This window comes from Phyllobates terribilis, unplaced genomic scaffold, assembly GCF_046119375.1.
Source record: "Phyllobates terribilis strain yellow unplaced genomic scaffold, ASM4611937v1 Scaffold_8__6_contigs__length_399053987, whole genome shotgun sequence".
In the NCBI taxonomy this organism is placed as follows: domain Eukaryota; kingdom Metazoa; phylum Chordata; class Amphibia; order Anura; family Dendrobatidae; genus Phyllobates; species Phyllobates terribilis.
Genome location: NW_027362768.1, coordinates 70936428 through 70956025, shown reverse-complemented (window position 1 = coordinate 70956025; position 19598 = coordinate 70936428).

Here is a 19598-nt window from a genome sequence, read left to right as displayed (position 1 = left end):
GAAAAAAAATTCCATCCTTCCAGTAGACCAACCTTTCGGATTTTAAAAATATTTTTCAAGCTGGTGTTATAAAAGTATTCTAATTTACTGAGATAATGACTTGTGTTTTCATTGGCTGTAAGCCATAATCATCAACATTAACAGAAATAAACACTTGAAATAGATCACTCTGTTTGTAATGACTCTATACGAGTTTAACTTTTTGTATTGAAAAACTGAAATAAATTAACTTTTTTATGATATTCTAATTTTGTTAGAAGCACCTGTATATGACGAGATTTGCAAACAAGGTATCCGTCAGTGAATGGGATTCGTCCCCTCCATGCTACCATGGCATGTGGAAGTAGCTGATGTATAAGTTGTCTGGAAATAATAAAAAGGGGCGAATTGTCATGGTAAATACTAATACTTTGATTATCATTTAGACAATTTATATATCTTTAATCATTTAATACTTTTAAAATTAGCTTTATAAGTTATTCAGAAAAGCAATAAACACACTGCGTTATCTCTGATATAGAGGTGTCTGTGTGTTAGGCTGTGTGCCCACGTAGCGTTTTTCAAGCGTTTATGCTGCGGTATTTCCGCAGCGGAAACGCTTGTGAAACGCTAGGTAATCCGCACCCCATGGTCCCCAAGGGGATTCCGCATGTTCTATGCACATGCTGCGGATTTTTCCGCAGCGTTTATGCTGCGTACAAAAATCCGCAGCATGTCATTTAATTTTGCGGAAGTGCAGCGGAACTCCCGCCATTGACTTGCATTGAGACGCACAGAAACCGCGACTGTACATTTTTACAAGCGGCTTCTATGCGTCTCTATGTGCGGATGGTACCCAGTTCTGGAGGAGAGGAGACTCTCATCCAGACCTGGGTACCATTGTACCTGTAAAAAAAGAATAAAATAACAAATAAAGTTTATACTCATCTGTCCGGCGTCTTCTCTCTGAATGCCAGCAGCGCTGAAGGACCTTCGGTGACGTCACAGTCATGTAACCGCAGGCCCTTCACCGCTCTGTCTCACGATATGCCGGCAGCCGGGAACCAGACAGGAACGAGCGCTGCAGCCACGCCGGGGCCTCGGGGTGAGTATAGCTTTATTTGTTTTAATTTTTACGGTTCACACTGTATAAATCCATGCTGTTTGCATGGATTTATACAGTGTGACCTAGTTGTCAAGCACTTTCCAAGTGATGCTATCGCCTGGAAAGTGCTTGTCAATCGGCATGCGGAAACGCATGTGAACCCGCATGTGGATCCGCATGTATTCTGCAGGAAAAACGCATGCACAATCTGCATGCGTTTTTTTCTGCCAGGGAGATGCAGAAATGCTGCAGAAATATTCTGCTTCATTTCTGCATCGTGGGCACATAGCCTTAAGTGTTCTTTATTACAGAAGGCACAGAAAGCAGTGTATAACCAGTTTAAAGGAATTCGGCAGTTTCCATAATTTACGACTTTGTTATTTAAAATTAAAATACCTTTTTCCTTAGGCAAAGTAAAACCATACCCCTTTTCATATCTTTGTAGTTGTAATAAAAACTTGTGACTGGGCATCTAAGATGAAACAAGCCCGTACACTAATAGAAACTGGTTGTGCGCCCTTGCCTCCGATCGATCGACTCTCTGATTTGATCAAAACTGGCAAACGTTTGATACCTTTTGAATTTTTCTTAAAGCTTTCCACACAGGTTTCTACATCAGTTACGTCACACATTCCCTGAGGCCAATAAGCTTCATTCTAGCCACCTTCGGATGAATCCCAAGCATCTGGAGGAGGTGAGAAAGCAGCAGCTCTGACTGCATCCGGATGTGGGATTAGTCTGAAGATTGTGGGAATGAAGCCAGCACTGATTGGCAGCAAGGGATTGCGTGATGTAACAATCATGATACCCATGAAAGCCTGGGCCGACACTGCTGGAAGAGCGCTGGACATGAGTGTTATTATTTTACAATGAGGAAACGTGAGGCTTGGAAAGTAGTGAGTAGTGGGCAACCCCTTTAAGGCTGTGTGCACACTATGCGTCTTTTAAGCGTTTCCGCAGTGGTAATTCTGCAGCAGAAACGCTTAAAAAACGCTTGGTAGAATGTCTGCTATGTTCCCCAATGATAATCTGCATGTGCTGTGGAAATTTCCGCTGCAGATTATCATTGCGGAAAAATCCACAGCACTACCAATTATTTTGCGGAAGCGCTGTGTTTTTGCCGCCACTGATTTGCATTGGAGCGCATGTCATCTGCATCACTGGATCTGTACATGCGGATTCCATGCATTTCAATGTGCGGATGGTACCCGGGTATGGAGGACAGGAGACTCTTCTCCGGACCTGGGTACCATAGTACCTGTATATAAAAGAATAAAATAAAAAATACACATTATACTTACCTTCTGATGGCCCCCGGTGTCCTTAGCGATGCGTCTCAGCTTGCCGGCAGCTCGCGATGGTCTGAAAAGGACCTGCCATGACGTCATTTAGTCACATGGTGGGTCACGCGACCGCTGACGTCGGCAGGTCCTTTAGTCTCCCGCGAGCTACTGGCAAGCCAGGACGCATCGGATAAAGACACCGGGGACCATCAGAAGGTAAGTATAGATTTATTTTTTACCATTCTTTTAAGGTCACACTATACAAATCCATGCCGGTTACTGGTTGCATGGATTTATATAGTGTGACCAAGTTGTCAAGCACTTTCCAAGTGATGCTAAAATCGCTTGACAACCCGCATGCGGAAATGCATGTGAAGATCCGCTTCACATCCACATGTCCCTGGCAGGAAAAACCCATGGACAATCCGCATGGACAACATGCATGCGTTTTTTTCTGCCAGGGAGATGCAGAAAAGCTCGGGAAAAAATCCGGAGCATTTCTGCATCGTGGGCACATAGCCTAATAGCATTTTCTGAGGTAACAGTTTCTCTTTAATCCATGCATGTCAATATATAGCGTTTATAACTGGCACAGTAATAGCAGGGTAAAGAGCTAACAGAGGTTGGAGCCAAAATGGTGATGTGAATAAAAAGCCCCAAACCACAACTCTAGTGAGAATCTCCCTTGATGAGCGGTTAGCAGCTCATTACATCACCACACCGAACACAAACTTCACAGGAGGCTCCGGCCAGAAGATGGGGCTTGGAGAGCTGCGTGATCAGGTTGGTGATTTGTGGAGGTGGGCAGCCGAGCCCCCGTGTGGCTGCCACCAGCGGACGTGCGGCCGAGCCCCCGTGTGGCTGCCACCAGCGGACGTGCGGCCGAGCCCCCGTGTGGCTGCCACCAGCGGACGTGCGGCCGAGCCCCCGTGTGACTGCCACCAGCGGACGTGCGGCCGAGCCCCCGTGTGACTGCCACCAGCGGACGTGCGGCCGAGCCCCCGTGTGACTGCCACCAGCGGACGTGCGGCCGAGCCCCCGTGTGACTGCCACCAGCGGACGTGCGGCCGAGCCCCCGTGTGACTGCCACCAGCGGACGTGCGGCCGAGCCCCCGTGTGACTGCCACCAGCGGACGTGTGGCTGCCACCAGCGGACGTGCCCCCGTGTGACTGCCACCAGCGGACGTGCGGCCGAGCCCCCGTGTGACTGCCACCAGCGGACGTGCGGCCGAGCCCCCGTGTGACTGCCATCAGCGGACGTGCGGCCGAGCCCCCGTGTGACTGCCATCAGCGGACGTGTGGCTGCCACCAGCGGACGTGCCCCCGTGTGACTGCCACCAGCGGACGTGCGGCCGAGCCCCCGTGTGACTGCCACCAGCGGACGTGCGGCCGAGCCCCCGTGTGACTGCCACCAGCGGACGTGTGACTGCCACCAGCGGACGTGCGGCCGAGCCCCCGTTTGACTGCCACCAGCGGACGTGCGGCCGAGCCCCCGTGTGGCTACCGCCACCAGCCGACGTGCGGCCGAGCCCCCGTGTGACTGCCACCAGCGGACGTGCGGCCGAGCCCCCGTGTGACTGCCACCAGCGGACGTGCGGCCGAGCCCCCGTGTGACTGCCACCAGCGGACGTGCGGCTGCGCAGATGGGAGACCTCCAACAGCAGGAGGCGCTGTGACCAGCGCACATTACCGCAGATAACTATGCATCGGCGCACAATGCCAATATACAAGTGTTCGCCTGGTTATTTAGTGTGCTCATGGATTACTCCATGCTTCAGTAGCAATGAACGTAGCTTACTTTGACCGGCTTGGGGTAAATGGCGCCCGTATTTGTGGTCACTGCAGTGCGGCCAGGAGGACTGCTGTTCATAGGCGTTTTCCATCCGTCCAGAAACCGTCTAGCGCCAGCAACAATGCTGAACTTGGAAAGCCCCGCACGGCCAATACCAGCCATGGTGCGAAAGCCCGGAAACACCACAAGGCAACACAGTGACGGCAGCACCCAGAATCTGCTAAGAAGGGCGGGGTTATACTCGGTAGCGTCTAGAAGGGAGGTAAACGCTAGAATGTATGGGCTCCTTCCAGGTATGACGTCATTTCCGGGGGGCGTGTCATGACTGAATTACGGTCGTGTTCTAGATTAGCTGCATACTCCATAACCTCATGCAGAGGGACTGGGAAACAAGCTGCTGGTGAAGCTGCAGGAGGAGGTCAGTGCTGCGGGCTTGTGTGGGATGCACGCTTGGGGGCTGGTGGTGGCACTGGGGGCATTCTGCGGGCTCGGGGGGATGCTGCGGGCATGCTGTGGCTTTGTGGGGACATGCTGCGGATTTGTGGGGGCTCTGGGTGGGATGCACGCTTGGGGCTCTGTGGGGGCTGGTGGTGGCTATGTAGGGGATCCTGCAGGCTCTGGGTGCTCTGTGGGGACGCTCTGGGTGGATGCTGCGGGCTTGTGGGGGCTCTGGGTGGATGCTGCGGGCTTGTGGGGGCTCTGGGTGGATGCTGCGGGCTTGTGGTGGCTCTGGGTGGATGCTGCGGGCTTGTGGTGGCTCTGGGTGGATGCTGCGGGCTTGTGGGGGCTCTGGGTGGATGCTGCGGGCTTGTGGGGGCTCTGGGTGGATGCTGCGGGCTTGTGGGGGCTCTGGGTGGATGCTGCGGGCTTGTGGGGGCTCTGGGTGGATGCTGCGGGCTTGTGGGGGCTCTGGGTGGATGCTGCGGGCTTGTGGGGGCTCTGGGTGGATGCTGCGGGCTTGTGGGGGCTCTGGGTGGATGCTGCGGGCTTGTGGGGGCTCTGGGTGGATGCTGCGGGCTTGTGGTGGCTCTGGGTGGATGCTGGGGGGTCTGGGTGGATGCTGCGGGCTTGTGGGGGCTCTGGGTGGATGCTGCGGGCTTGTGGGGGCTCTGGGTGGATGCTGCGGGCTTGTGGGGGCTCTGGGTGGATGCTGGGGGGTCTGGGTGGATGCTGCGGGCTTGTGGGGGCTCTGGGTGGATGCTGGGGGGTCTGGGTGGATGCTGCGGGCTTGTGGGGGGTCTGGGTGGATGCTGGGGGGTCTGGGTGGATGCTGCGGGCTGCTGGTGGCTCTGGGTGGATGCTGCGGGCTTGTGGTGGCTCTGTGTGGATGCTGCGGGCTTGTGGGGGCTCTGGGTGGATGCTGCGGGCTTGTGGGGGCTCTGGGTGGATGCTGGGGGGTCTGGGTGGATGCTGCGGGCTTGTGGGGGCTCTGGGTGGATGCTGGGGGGTCTGGGTGGATGCTGCGGGCTTGTGGGGGGTCTGGGTGGATGCTGCGGGGGTCTGGGTGGATGCTGCGGGCTTGTGGGGGGTCTGGGTGGATGCTGCGGGCTTGTGGGGGGTCTGGGTGGATGCTGCGGGCTTGTGGGGGGTCTGGGTGGATGCTGCGGGGGTCTGGGTGGATGCTGCGGGGGTCTGGGTGGATGCTGCGGGGGTCTGGGTGGATGCTGCGGGGGTCTGGGTGGATGCTGCGGGGGGTCTGGGTGGATGCTGCGGGCTTGTGGGGGGTCTGGGTGGATGCTGGGGGGTCTGGGTGGATGCTGCGGGCTTGTGGGGGGTCTGGGTAGATGCTGCGGGGGTCTGGGTGGATGCTGCGGGGGTCTGGGTGGATGCTGCGGGGGTCTGGGTGGATGCTGCGGGGGTCTGGGTGGATGCTGCGGGGGTCTGGGTGGATGCTGCGGGGGTCTGGGTGGATGCTGCGGGGGGTCTGGGTGGATGCTGCGGGCTTGTGGGGGGTCTGGGTGGATGCTGGGGGGTCTGGGTGGATGCTGCGGGCTTGTGGGGGGTCTGGGTAGATGCTGGGGGGTCTGGGTGGATGCTGCGGGCTTGTGGGGGGTCTGGGTGGATGCTGGGGGGTCTGGGTGGATGCTGCGGGCTTGTGGGGGGTCTGGGTGGATGCTGGGGGGTCTGGGTGGATGCTGCGGGCTTGTGGGGGGTCTGGGTGGATGCTGGGGGGTCTGGGTGGATGCTGCGGGCTTGTGGGGGGTCTGGGTGGATGCTGGGGGGTCTGGGTGGATGCTGCGGGCTTGTGGGGGCTCTGGGTGGATGCTGCGGGCTTGTGGGGGCTCTGGGTGGATGCTGCGGGCTTGTGGGGGCTCTGGGTGGATGCTGCGGGCTTGTGGGGGCTCTGGGTGGATGCTGCGGGCTTGTGGGGGCTCTGGGTGGATGCTGCGGGCTTGTGGGGGCTCTGGGTGGATGCTGCGGGCTTGTGGGGGCTCTGGGTGGATGCTGCGGGCTTGTGGGGGCTCTGGGTGGATGCTGCGGGCTTGTGGGGGCTCTGGGTGGATGCTGCGGGCTTGTGGGGGCTCTGGGTGGATGCTGCGGGCTTGTGGGGGCTCTGGGTGGATGCTGCGGGCTTGTGGGGGCTCTGGGTGGATGCTGCGGGCTTGTGGGGGCTCTGGGTGGATGCTGCGGGCTTGTGGGGGCTCTGGGTGGATGCTGCGGGCTTGTGGGGGCTCTGGGTGGATGCTGCGGGCTTGTGGGGGCTCTGGGTGGATGCTGCGGGCTTGTGGGGGCTCTGGGTGGATGCTGCGGGCTTGTGGGGGCTCTGGGTGGATGCTGCGGGCTTGTGGGGGCTCTGGGTGGATGCTGCGGGCTTGTGGGGGCTCTGGGTGGATGCTGCGGGCTTGTGGGGGCTCTGGGTGGATGCTGCGGGCTTGTGGGGGCTCTGGGTGGATGCTGCGGGCTTGTGGGGGCTCTGGGTGGATGCTGCGGGCTCTGGGGACATGCTACGGGCTCTGGGTGCTCTGTGGGGATGATCTCGGGGGGCATGCTGCGGGTTTGTGGGGTCTCTGGGGGGATGCTGGGGGGCATGCTCTGGGGGGTTTGTGGGGGCTCTGGGGAAGGGGGGGGTGGCGGGATGATGGTGCACGCCTGTGGGGGCTCTGGGGGAGGGTGGGATGAGGGTGCACGCCTGTGGGGGCTCTGGGGGAGGGCGGGATGAGGGTGCACGCCTGTGGGGGCTCTGGGGAACGGGGGGGGGCGGGATGAGGGTGCACGCCTGTAGGGGGCTCTGGGGAACGGGGGGGGCGGGATGAGGGTGCACGCCTGTAGGGGGCTCTGGGGAAGGGGGTAGGGCGAGATGAGGGTGCACGCCTGTGGGGGGCTCTGGGGAAGGGGGTAGGGTGAGATGATGGTGCAGGCTTCTGGGGAATTGGGGGAGGGCGGGATGATGGTGCAGGCCTGTGGGGGGCTCTGGGGAATGGGGGGAGGGCGGGATGATGGTGCACGCCTGTGGGGGCTCTGGGGGAGGGCGGGATGATGGTGCACGCCTGTGGGGGGCTCTGGGAAAGGGGGTAGGGCGAGATGATGGTGCACGCCTGTGGGGGCTCTGGGGAAGGGGGGGGAGGGCGGGATGATGGTGCACGCCTGTGGGGGCTCTGGGGAAGGGGGGAAGGCGAGATGATGGTGCACGCCTGTGTGGGGCTCTGGGGAAGGGCGGGATGATGGTGCACGCCTGTGGGGGCTCTGGGAGAGGGGGGGGGGGGGCGGGATGATGGTGCACGCCTGTGGGGGCTCTGGGAGAGGGGGGAGGGCGGGATGATTGTGCACGCCTGTGGGGGCTCTGGGGAAGGGGGGAGGGCGAGATGATGGTGCACGCCTGTGGGGGGCTCTGGGGAAGGGGGGAGGGCGGGCTGATGGTGCACGTCTGTGGGGGCTCTGGGGAAGGGGGGGGGTGGCGGGATGATGGTGCACACCTGTGGGGGCTTTGGGGAAGGGGGGGGGTGGCGGGATGATGGTGCACACCTGTGGGGGCTCTGGGGAAGGGGGGGGGTTGGGATGATGGTGCACGCCTGTGGGGGCTCTGGGGAAGGGGGGGAGGGCGGGATGATGGTGCACGCCTGTGGGGGGCTCTGGGGGGAGGGCGGGATGATGGTGCACGCCTGTGGGGGGCTCTGGGGGGAGGGCGGGATGATGGTGCACGCCTGTGGGGGGCTCTGGGGAAGGCAAGATGATGGTGCACGCCTGTGGGGGGCTCTGGGGGGAGGGCGGGATGATGGTGCACGCCTGTGGGGGGCTCTGGGGGGAGGGTGGGATGATGGTGCACGCCTGTGGGGGGCTCTGGGGAAGGGGGGAAGGCGAGATGATGGTGCACGCCTGTGGGGGGCTCTGGGGAAGGGCGGGATGATGGTGCACGCCTGTGGGGGCTCTGGGGGAGGGCGGGATGATGGTGCACGCCTGTGGGGGCTCTGGGGGAGGGCGGGATGATGGTGCACGCCTGTGGGGGCTCTGGGGGAGGGCGGGATGATGGTGCACGCCTGTGGGGGCTCTGGGGGAGGGTGGGATGAGGGTGCACGCCTGTGGGGGCTCTGGGGGAGGGTGGGATGATGGTGCACGCCTGTGGGGGCTCTGGGGGAGGGCGGGATGAGGGTGCACGCCTGTGGGGGCTCTGGGGAACGGGGGGGGCGGGATGAGGGTGCACGCCTGTAGGGGGCTCTGGGGAAGGGGGTAGGGCGAGATGATGGTGCACGCCTGTGGGGGGCTCTGGGGAAGGGGATAGGGTGAGATGATGGTGCAGGCTTCTGGGGAATTGGGGGAGGGCGTGATGATGGTGCAGGCCTGTGGGGGGCTCTGGGGAATGGGGGGAGGGCGGGATGATGGTGCACGCCTGTGGGGGCTCTGGGGGAGGGCGGGATGATGGTGCACGCCTGTGGGGGGCTCTGGGAAAGGGGGTAGGGCGAGATGATGGTGCACGCCTGTGGGGGCTCTGGGGAAGGGGGGGGAGGGCGGGATGATGGTGCACGCCTGTGGGGGCTCTGGGGAAGGGGGGAAGGCGAGATGATGGTGCACGCCTGTGTGGGGCTCTGGGGAAGGGCGGGATGATGGTGCACGCCTGTGGGGGCTCTGGGAGAGGGGGGGGAGGGCGGGATGATGGTGCACGCCTGTGGGGGCTCTGGGAGAGGGGGGGGAGGGCGGGATGATGGTGCACGCCTGTGGGGGCTCTGGGGGAGGGCGGGATGAGGGTGCACGCCTGTGGGGGCTCTGGGGAACGGGGGGGGCGGGATGAGGGTGCACGCCTGTAGGGGGCTCTGGGGAAGGGGGTAGGGCGAGATGATGGTGCACGCCTGTGGGGGGCTCTGGGGAAGGGGATAGGGTGAGATGATGGTGCAGGCTTCTGGGGAATTGGGGGAGGGCGTGATGATGGTGCAGGCCTGTGGGGGGCTCTGGGGAATGGGGGGAGGGCGGGATGATGGTGCACGCCTGTGGGGGCTCTGGGGGAGGGCGGGATGATGGTGCACGCCTGTGGGGGGCTCTGGGAAAGGGGGTAGGGCGAGATGATGGTGCACGCCTGTGGGGGCTCTGGGGAAGGGGGGGAGGGCGGGATGATGGTGCACGCCTGTGGGGGCTCTGGGGAAGGGGGGAAGGCGAGATGATGGTGCACGCCTGTGTGGGGCTCTGGGGAAGGGCGGGATGATGGTGCACGCCTGTGGGGGCTCTGGGAGAGGGGGGGGAGGGCGGGATGATGGTGCACGCCTGTGGGGGCTCTGGGAGAGGGGGGAGGGCGGGATGATGGTGCACGCCTGTGGGGGCTCTGGGGAAGGGGGGGAGGGCGGGATGATTGTGCACGCCTGTGGGGGCTCTGGGGAAGGGGGGAGGGCGAGATGATGGTGCACGCCTGTGTGGGGCTCTGGGGGGAGGGCGGGATGATGGTGCACGCCTGTGGGGGGCTCTGGGGAAGGGGGAGGGCAAGATGATGGTGCACACCTGTGTGGGGCTCTGGGGAAGGGTGGGATGATGGTTCACGCCTGTGGGGGCTCTGGGGAAGGGGGGGAGGGCGGGATGATGGTGCACGCCTGGGGGGCTCTGGGGATGGGGGGGGAGGGCGGGATGATGGTGCACGCCTGTGGGGGGCTCTAGGGAAGGGGGTAGGGCGAGATGATGGTGCACGCCTGTGGGGGGCGGGGATGATGGTGCACGCCTGTGGGGGGCTCTGGGGAAGGGGGGAGGGCAAGATGATGGTGCACACCTGTGTGGGGCTCTGGGGAAGGGTGGGATGATGGTTCACGCCTGTGGGGCCTCTGGGGAAGGGGGGGAGTGCTGGATGATGGTGCACGCCTGGGGGGATCTGGGGATGGGGGGGGGGCGGGATGATGGTGCACGCCTGTGGGGGGCTCTAGGGAAGGGGGTAGGGCGAGATGATGGTGCACGCCTGTGGGGGGCGGGGATGATGGTGCACGCCTGTGGGGGGCTCTGGGGAAGGGGGTAGGGTGAGATGATGGTGCACGCCTGTGGGGGCTCTGGGGAAGGGGGGGAGGGCGGGATGATGGTGCACGCTTGTGGGGGCTCTGGGGAAGGGGGGGGGAGGGCGGGATGATGGTGCACGCCTGTGGGGGCTCTGGGGAAGGGGGGGAGGGCGGGATGATGGTGCACGCCTGTGGGGGGCTCTGGGGGGAGGACGGGATGATGGTGCACGCCTGTGGGGGGCTCTGGGGAAGGCGAGATGATGGTGCACGCCTGTGTGGGGCTCTGGGGGGAGGGCGAGATGATGGTGCACGCCTGTGGGGGGCTCTGGGGGGAGGGTGGGATGATGGTGCACGCCTGTGGGGGGCTCTGGGGGGAGGGTGGGATGATGGTGCACGCCTGTGGGGGGCTCTGGGGTAGGGGGGAGGGCGGGATGATGGTGCACGCCTGTGGGGCTCTGGGGAAGGGGGGAGGGCGGGATGATGGTGCACGGCTGTGAGGGCTCTGGGGAAGGCGGGATGATGGTGCACGCCTGTGGGGGAAGGGGGGGAGGGCGGGATGAAGGTGCACGCCTGTGAGGGCTCTGGGGAAGGGGGGAGGGCGGTATGATTGTGCACGCCTGTGGGGGAAGCGGGGGAAGGCGGGATGATGGTGCACGCCTGTGGTGGCTCTGGGGGAGGGCGGGATGTTTGTGCACGCCTGTGGGGGAGGCGGGATGTTTGTGCACGCCTGTGGGGGAAGGGGGGGAAGGCGGGATGATGGTGCACGCCTGTGGTGGCTCTGGGGAAGGGGGGGGGGCGGGATGATGGTGCACGCCTGTGGGGGCTCTGGGGAAGGGGGGAGGGCGGGATGATGGTGTACGCCTGTGGGGGGCTCTGGGGAAGGGGGGGAGGGCGAGATAATGGTGCACGCTTGTGGGGGGCTCTGGGGAGGGGGGGGGGCGGGATGATGGTGCATGCCTGTGGGGGCTCTGGGGAAGGGGGGGGGGGGCGGGATGATGGTGCATTCCTCTGGGGGATGGTGCACGCTTTTGGGGCCTCTGGAGGGGGGGGATAATGTTTGTAGAGGACAGTCTGCTGGGATTTGGGGTGGGGGTTTATGCTTTGGGGCCCTCTGGTTGATATGGGGGGATTTGGGGTGGTGGGTTAATGTTTCTTTGGGGGACACAAAAAAACATTGGTGTATGTTGCTGACACTAGAAAAAAAGCTTAGCTCTTCCCCAGAAGGGTGCATCATCAACTGGCATGAAGCTAATCAGTTTTAGCTTAGTGTCGGTAGGAGGCAGACATGAGTCTGGACCCAGGCCCATCTCTACCCTAGGGTGTTTTCACATTGCGTTCTGTGTTGCCGTCGGGGCATACGTCTACTGTGTCTGAGAGTCCGCCTCCTCTAGTCGTACACTCCTGAAAAAAGTGCATGTTCGCCCTGCCATCACCATTGCAGTCTATGGCCCCCGTCAGCGCATACGTCAGACTCCGTTTTGCCTCAGGATTTCGGACGTATACCCCGACTGGGACACAGAATGCAATGTGTATGTAGCCGTAGGTTATTTTTTTAAATTAATGATTCCCCTTTTTCTTTCAGATACTGTTTGTGAGGGCGACAGTGGAATTGTTTCACTACTGTATCCTCTGTGGTCTACGAGGCAGGACCCTAACACAACAAGAGTGTTTGGGATTCCCTGGCAGACTGTCCTTGGCACTAATCTTCTGCCCGCTCGCCCCCCCAGATCCAGAAGGATTAGGTTATCTCATGCCCAGCTTCATCATCGGTCTGCGAATGATTCAGGTTCTTCACCATAGATATATCCTACCAGGCAGTGAGGGTGCTCGATTCTCCACCTCCACGTTTTCCAGAGGCTCCTGCGGCCCCTCTTTTATAAAATCCAGACTTCAGTATAGACTTTCTCCGGTGGCCGGGCCAAACCCCTGGCTGCCTAAACAATCACACACGCCGGCTCTCCAGCGCTTTCCGCCCTCCACCTATCAGGGCACACTTTGCATTCTGGTGCGCAAGATCCCTGCACGTGTTTTTCCTGTTACTGCCTCTTTCTCCTCCTTCTACTCGGTGCCATCTTTCTGTCGCCAGTTTATAACACTGCCTCACCTCACCTGAACTCTGCTGCCTCATTGCCTGGTTCTGCTGGATCACCGCCACCTTCACCCTCTCAAGGTCTTCAGGATGCAGTGTCCTCTGCCACCGGGCGCAGCTCTTTATTCACAGCCTTGCTCCCCTCTAGCATCTGTTTCTTTCTCTTCTCTCTATACCTAACCCCAGGGAGTCTCATTTTGCATGTTTCTCTTGTAACAAAAGGTTTCCTTCTGGTCAGACCTGGTCCCTCTGCCAGGACTGCAGTCTGCCCATAATGTCACCTCACCAGGAGCTCCTCACTGCCTATAACGAGAGTGTGCCCCCCCCCTTGCAGCCGCCTATTCAGCCCTGGCAGGCGGCAATATCACCATCCACATGGCCTCATAGCTGAAATCATGGAACGTGGATTCAGCTTCCAAAAAGTCCACCAGCCACACCTTCCAGGGCTCCCGCCTTTTCGAAGAGCTAGATAAGATGATCTCTAATGCCATGGGGGGTAAGAGTATTTTGTTTCCGCAACAGAGGGCCAAATGCCCTCCTCCCAAGAGACTTACAGTCCAGTTTTTTTTCGTCCTTTCGGAAATTTTCAGTGTAGAACAGCAGCCAAAAGGACAACTCTCCAGCCCGCCAGGAAAAGAAGAGACCTTCCTTTAGGCTAGCCCCCTCCTGGCATCAACGAACTCGCCAGCGCCGGTACGGATCTAGCAGATTCTCTTTGGTATGACACGGTGTCCCACCTGAGATGTTTCTGAGGGTGGATGGCCGTCTCCTTTGGTTCTGGGATGAGTGACTCTCAGTAGTCAACAATGCTTGGGTCTGAGATGTTGTCGACTACAGCCACAAAATAGAATTTTCCATGCTGCCTTATATTCGAGACCAATTTCCCTAAAGACCCCCTTCTCTTATTCCCGGGTTTTTCAAGGCTATTGATTTGTTATCCAAAGCAGGCATCATGATCTCAGTTCCAGGACGCTGAAACATCAGACACCGGAGGCAGGCTGAGGGGTTGGGGCAAAGCCAAAAACCTTACCCACAATCCTCCCATAAATGACCTTTTATAAAATTTGAATTATTTCTATACATAATGTTAAAATGTTATTTCTACAATTAAACGTTTGAGATTTCTGTGGTAATGGTTATTTGTTTCTGTTCTGAATGTAAATAAAACATTTCTGATTAAGTTTCCACATTGTATTTTAGCCTTTCATTTTACTCATAGGGCAGGAAAAGCCCATGATGCATCTGTGTAAACCATGTTAAAGGTACTATAATAACATGGCTTAGACTGGTAACCCACTTTTGAAACAATGAAGTTCACTTGTACAAGCTGCATAGATGAAAACCTGCTTAAAGGGAATCTGTCACCTGGTTTTCCCCATATAAAGTACGACCACCACCTGTATGCCCTAGAATGCTGTATATAAGTCCCCAAGCCGATCTGCATAACGTAAAAAAAACTTATATTAGACTCACCTACAGGGTGGTCCTGTCCAATGGGTTTCTCTAGTGTTAATCCGGCGCCTCCTCTTCCTGAGATTGCCGTCCTTCTTTCTTCAAGTGGAGGACGTGTCCTACATTATCCAGACAGTGTCTTTCATTGCACTCCTGCGTGGCGCACTTCTCTCTGCCTTTTCCCTGCACAGAGCAGAGAAGTGTGCCTGCGCAGGAGTGTGATGGCAGAGGCTGTGTGGCTGACGTTGGATGTGTAGTCCACATGAAGCAGAGAAGGAGGATTGTGTCGAATGAAGACCAGCGACTTCCATAGGACTGGATGTTACTAGATTGTGCTGGCCGTGCCCTAGACAACACGTGAGGATGGTACTAGATGGTGCCTGCTGTGCCTCAGACCACCGTGAGGACAGTACTAGAGAGTGCGTGCTGTGCCCTTGACCACATGTGAGGACGGTACTAGAGAGTGCGTGCTGTGCCCTTGACCACATGTGAGGACGGTACTAGAGAGTGCGTGCTGTGTCGCCGACCACATGCTGCAGAGCAGAAAGGCAGTTATCTAGAATATAACCAGAGATGTGCGTCTGTTTGAAATACACTGCTCAAAAAAATAAAGGGAACACTCAAATAACATCCTAGATCTGAATGAATGAAATATTCTCATTGAATACTTTGTTCTGTACAAAGTTGAATGTGCTGACAACAAAATCACACAAAAATCATCAATGGAAATCAAATTTATTAACCAATGGAGGCCTGGATTTGGAGTCACCCGCAAAATTAAAGTGGAAAAAGTCACTACAGGCTGATCCAACTTTGATGTAATGTCCTTAAAACAAGTCAAAATGAGGCTCATTATTGTGTGTGGCCTTCACGTGCCTGTATGACCTACAACGCCTGGGCATGCTCCTGATGAGGTTGCGGATGGTCTGTGGGATCTCCTCCCAGACCTGGACTAAAGCATCTGCCAACTCCTGGACAGTCTGTGGTGCAACGTGACGTTGGTGGATGGAGCGAGACATGATGTCCCAGATGTGATCAATCGGATTCGGGTCTGGAGAACGGGCGGCCAGTCCATAGCTTCAATGCCTTCATCTTGCAGGAACTGCTGACACACTCCAGCCACATGAGGTCTGGCATTGTCCTGCATTAGGAGGAACCCAGGGCCAACCGCACCAGCATATGGTCTCACAAGGAGTCTGAGGATCTCATCTCGGTACCTAATGGCAGTCAGGCTACCTCTGGTGAGCACATGGAGGGCTGTGCGGCCCTCCAAAGAAATGCCACCCACACCATTACTGACCCACTGCTAAACCGGTCATGCTGAAGGATGTTGCAGGCAGCAAATCACTCTCCACGGCGTCTCCAGACTCTGTCACGTCTGTCACGTGCTCAGTGTGAACCTGCATTCATCTGTGAAGAGCACAGGGCGACAGCGGCGACTTTGCCAATCCTGGTGTTCTGTGGCAAATGCCAAACGTCCTGCACGGTGTTGGGCTGTGAGCACAACCCCCATCTGTGGATGTCGGGCCCTCATACCACCCTCATGGAGTCAGGTTCTTACTGTTTGTGCAGACACATGCACATTTGTGGCATGCTGGAGGTCATTTTGCAGGGCTCTGGCAATGTGCCTCCTGTTGCTCCTAAAACAAAGGCGGAGGTAGCAGTTCTGCTGCTGGGTTGTTGCTCTCCTACGGCCCCCTCCACGTCTCCTGGTGTACTGGCCTGTCTCCTGGTAGCACCTCCAGCCTCTGGACACTACGCTGACAGACATAGCAAACCTTCTTGCCACAGCTCGCATTGATGTGCCATCCTGGATGAGCTGCACTACTTGAGCAACTTTTGTGGGTTGTAGAGTCCGTCTCATGCTACCACGAGTGTGAAAGCACAAACAACATTCAAAAGTGACCAAAATATCAGCCAGAAAGCATTGGTACTGAGATGTGGTCTGCGGTCCCCACCTGCAGAACCACTCCATTATTGAGGGGGTCTTGATAATTGCCAATAATTTCCATCTATTGTCTATTCCATTTGCACAACAGCATGTAAAATTGATTGTCAATCAGTGTTGCTTCAAGTGGACAGTTTGATTTCACAGAAGTTTGATTTATTTGTAGTTCTATTCTGTTGTTTTAAGTGTTCCTTTTATTTTTTGAGCAGTGTAGTTTAGAGCATATCTGCTATGTTATAGAGGCCTCATCCACACTAAAATACTTTCTTCTGTTACGTCATACACTGGGGGACATCTCAGGGTGCCAAGGGAGGGTGATTCACTGTGATTGAAGGGGGGTTGGTGGTACCAGACAAATTGTTAGTAAAGGTGCAAGAGGCGAGGAACAAATGGAAGAGGTGATGGGGGCGAGCAACAGTCAGAACATGAAGAGGATTATCATCCCCTCTCTGTTCGTGTTTGGTGGGAGGGGACAGAGGAAACAAGCTTCAGAATTACCCAGCCACCAACACAGCATATGGGCTTGAACCTCTTGGAAGAGCCCAACATATCAGTGCCTTCTTGCTGCACTATTTGCAACATGATCCCCGTATAGTTATGATTCTAAATAATGCTGACTACTGGCTTGTAATTCTGTTCGATCCATATTATAAGAGTAAATTTTGCCACATGCTTCCCGCCCTGAAAAAGGACCCTCGAATACTGGAGTATTGAAACACGTTTTTACAAAACCTTAAGAGAGTTTTTTCCCAAGACAGCAATGAGGCACACAGAATGCATTGCAGCTCTACACTTCCAACCTGGCATGTCAATTTATCAACGCAAAAATATTAGTAGCAGGAGTAGTGTAAGTGGCAGAAGCAATTTCTGTGAGTCCTTTCACACATTTTTTAGACCAGCTCATGCACCAGCACAACAAGTCTGACACAAGAACCACTGGAGAGGATGGTGCACTCCTGATTGAGTCTCCATCTGCTGGGTTGGCTGTAGTGGAAGAGGTCTTGGTCTCTATTATAATAGTTATACTTTAGTGAAATTAATTTTTTGGTGCAGATATTGATCTTAGTGAAATTAATTTTTTGGTGCAGATATTGATCTCCACACAGGGGTACACAAACATGTTAAACTTAAAATTGATTTTCAATAAGCAACCATTAGCCAACCCATCAAACGCATCTGCTGCTTCTTCCTCCTCTTTTGTTACCATGCCAAGTATTGTCAAGCAGGTCTCCGACTGCAGAACCTCCGGTTCTTTACCCACTTCAGTCAGGCTGAGTGGGAGCCCATCACCTGTAATGGAAGAGGACATGCCTGCTGTTTTTGACCGATCTCCGAGAACGAGCACACCACAACCTTATCCATTGTAACATCTCCGTCTGCATCTCACTCACGGTCCAGCTGTTTGTCCGGTCCACCGTACTCCGCCCTTTCTAAGCACTGCAGCCAGCAAAAGATTGTTTCCTCCTACACATGACAAAGCTAAGAGACAGAACTCCACCATCTCCAATCTGTTGGCCACAGAAATGGTGGTGTCAGGCCCTAATTTTTTGAAATGTGAACACTCCTGGTTGGGTCTTCATTTGCTGGATTCGCTGTAGTAGGTGTCGGTCCCCATTATACTAGTTCTATATCTAGTGAAATTAATTCTTTGGTACAGATATTGTCACAGGAGTACACATGATATAATCAAAATTGGTTTTCTTTGTACTGTGGTATATAAAGCAGGCTACATTTCATCTTTTAATTGTTTGGTGATGATATTGTTGTCCAGACATGGGTACCCATTAGTGTTGAGCGAGCACTAAATGTGCTCAACTTAGTGATTCAGCGGTTTCTCAAAAATTACCCAGATCTGCCAGAACTGCTCATGAAAACGCTGCATGTGTGCCCATTTTAGAAAGTCAGCTACAGCTTTCACCACCCTGGCAGTGCTTCAGCAGCGTTTGCAGCTTCCAGCTCACCGACTGGTGTGCGATGTGACCATACGTTGGAAATCAACATTGCAGATGTTGGGAAGGATTTGTGAGCAGCAGAGGGCAGTTGTTGAGTGCCAGCGTCAACATGCTCGTTGGAATTCAGGTCAGCCTCCACACATAACAGCTGATGAGTGGGGATGGATGTTTGACATCTGTGTTGTCTCCAAAACTTTGAGGATTCCACCAAGATGGTGAGTGGCGATGACGCCATAATTAGCATCATCATCCCGCTTCTCTGTCTACTGAAACGCTCGCAGCTCACAAAGACAAGGCCTTGCAGGAAGAGCAAGGAACTATACAGGGTGATGCTACACAGCCCAGCCTCATCTTATCTCAAGGCAGATTGGGTGATAATGAGGAAGAGGAGAACATGGACAGTCGTCCTCTTGTGAGGACAGGGAAGTCTTGGCTTTCTTGGAAGTCTTAATACCCCTCTTTCAGTCTGTGGGAAAGCTGTGTGAGTTTCACTTAATGATGACCTTCAGTGGCTTTGCTTATGCATGTTATTTCTGAAAACGCATTGTAGATCAGGCCATTGCCCAACTCTGTAGTCATGAAATTCAAGGCGCAAAGAAACATCTTTGTGTGTTGAAGCACCACCAAGAAGTGTGAGCTGATGTTGGACGGGCTGTCTTTGCTTATGGAAGAAGCTGCATTAAAGGACTTTCCTGGGAGAAATGACAGCCGGTGTAGATACGGTTTCCCTCTATGCCAGTCCTTTCACCAAGCTAAATAATATGGCTGTGGTGAAATACAATTGTCACCAGGAAGCAATGTCAGACTGAAGAACAGTGGGCCCACTAGAGGATTTGATTCTGAGGGCTCACCTTTCTCCCCTGCTCAAGAGCCCCATAGCAGCTTTAAGGTTTGCGTTATGAACTCTCCTGAAGGAGAAGCCAGGGCCCACCGGGGGAGTCTCCGGTTCTCTGGTGGGCCCGTGCAACCCTGTCGAGAAGCATCCCTGGCCAAGGTTCCCGGACACTCTATGGCTAATTTTTAACTGTGGACTGGCTCCAGCAATCTATAACATTGCAATCTATAAGATCCTTTCACTGGCTCCCAATTGCCTAGCGTATCCAGTTCAAACTACTAACACTGACCTACAAAGCCATCCATAACCTTTCTCCTCCGTACATCTCTGAATTAATCTCCCGCTATATTTCCTTTCGTAATCTTCGGTCTAACATGCTGGAGTAACTTGCACCTACTGCCACTCAGTGTCTTCAGCTCCTTTGTGAGAAACTAATATTTGGGCAGCCATTCTACCAACTAAAATTCCTGAGATATGGAAATTGTGGATGGCTTCATTTGTGGTACTGGGTGCTAATACTAAACTGTAGCGTGCCATTCACTGGATATTCCTGACTGGTTGGAGACCAGCTCATTCCCACAGAAAAGTACCAGCAGCAAGCTAAGGAGATAGTGGCCTCTGTCATCATGAAGGAGTTTGCTCGTTGTCTAGGGCAGTGATTTTCAACCAGTGTTCCGCGGCACACTAGTCCGCGACACATGGTCGGGTGTGCCGCTGGGAAAGTTCCCCAAACTATGGTGCCCCCTGTGTTTTGTTTCCCGG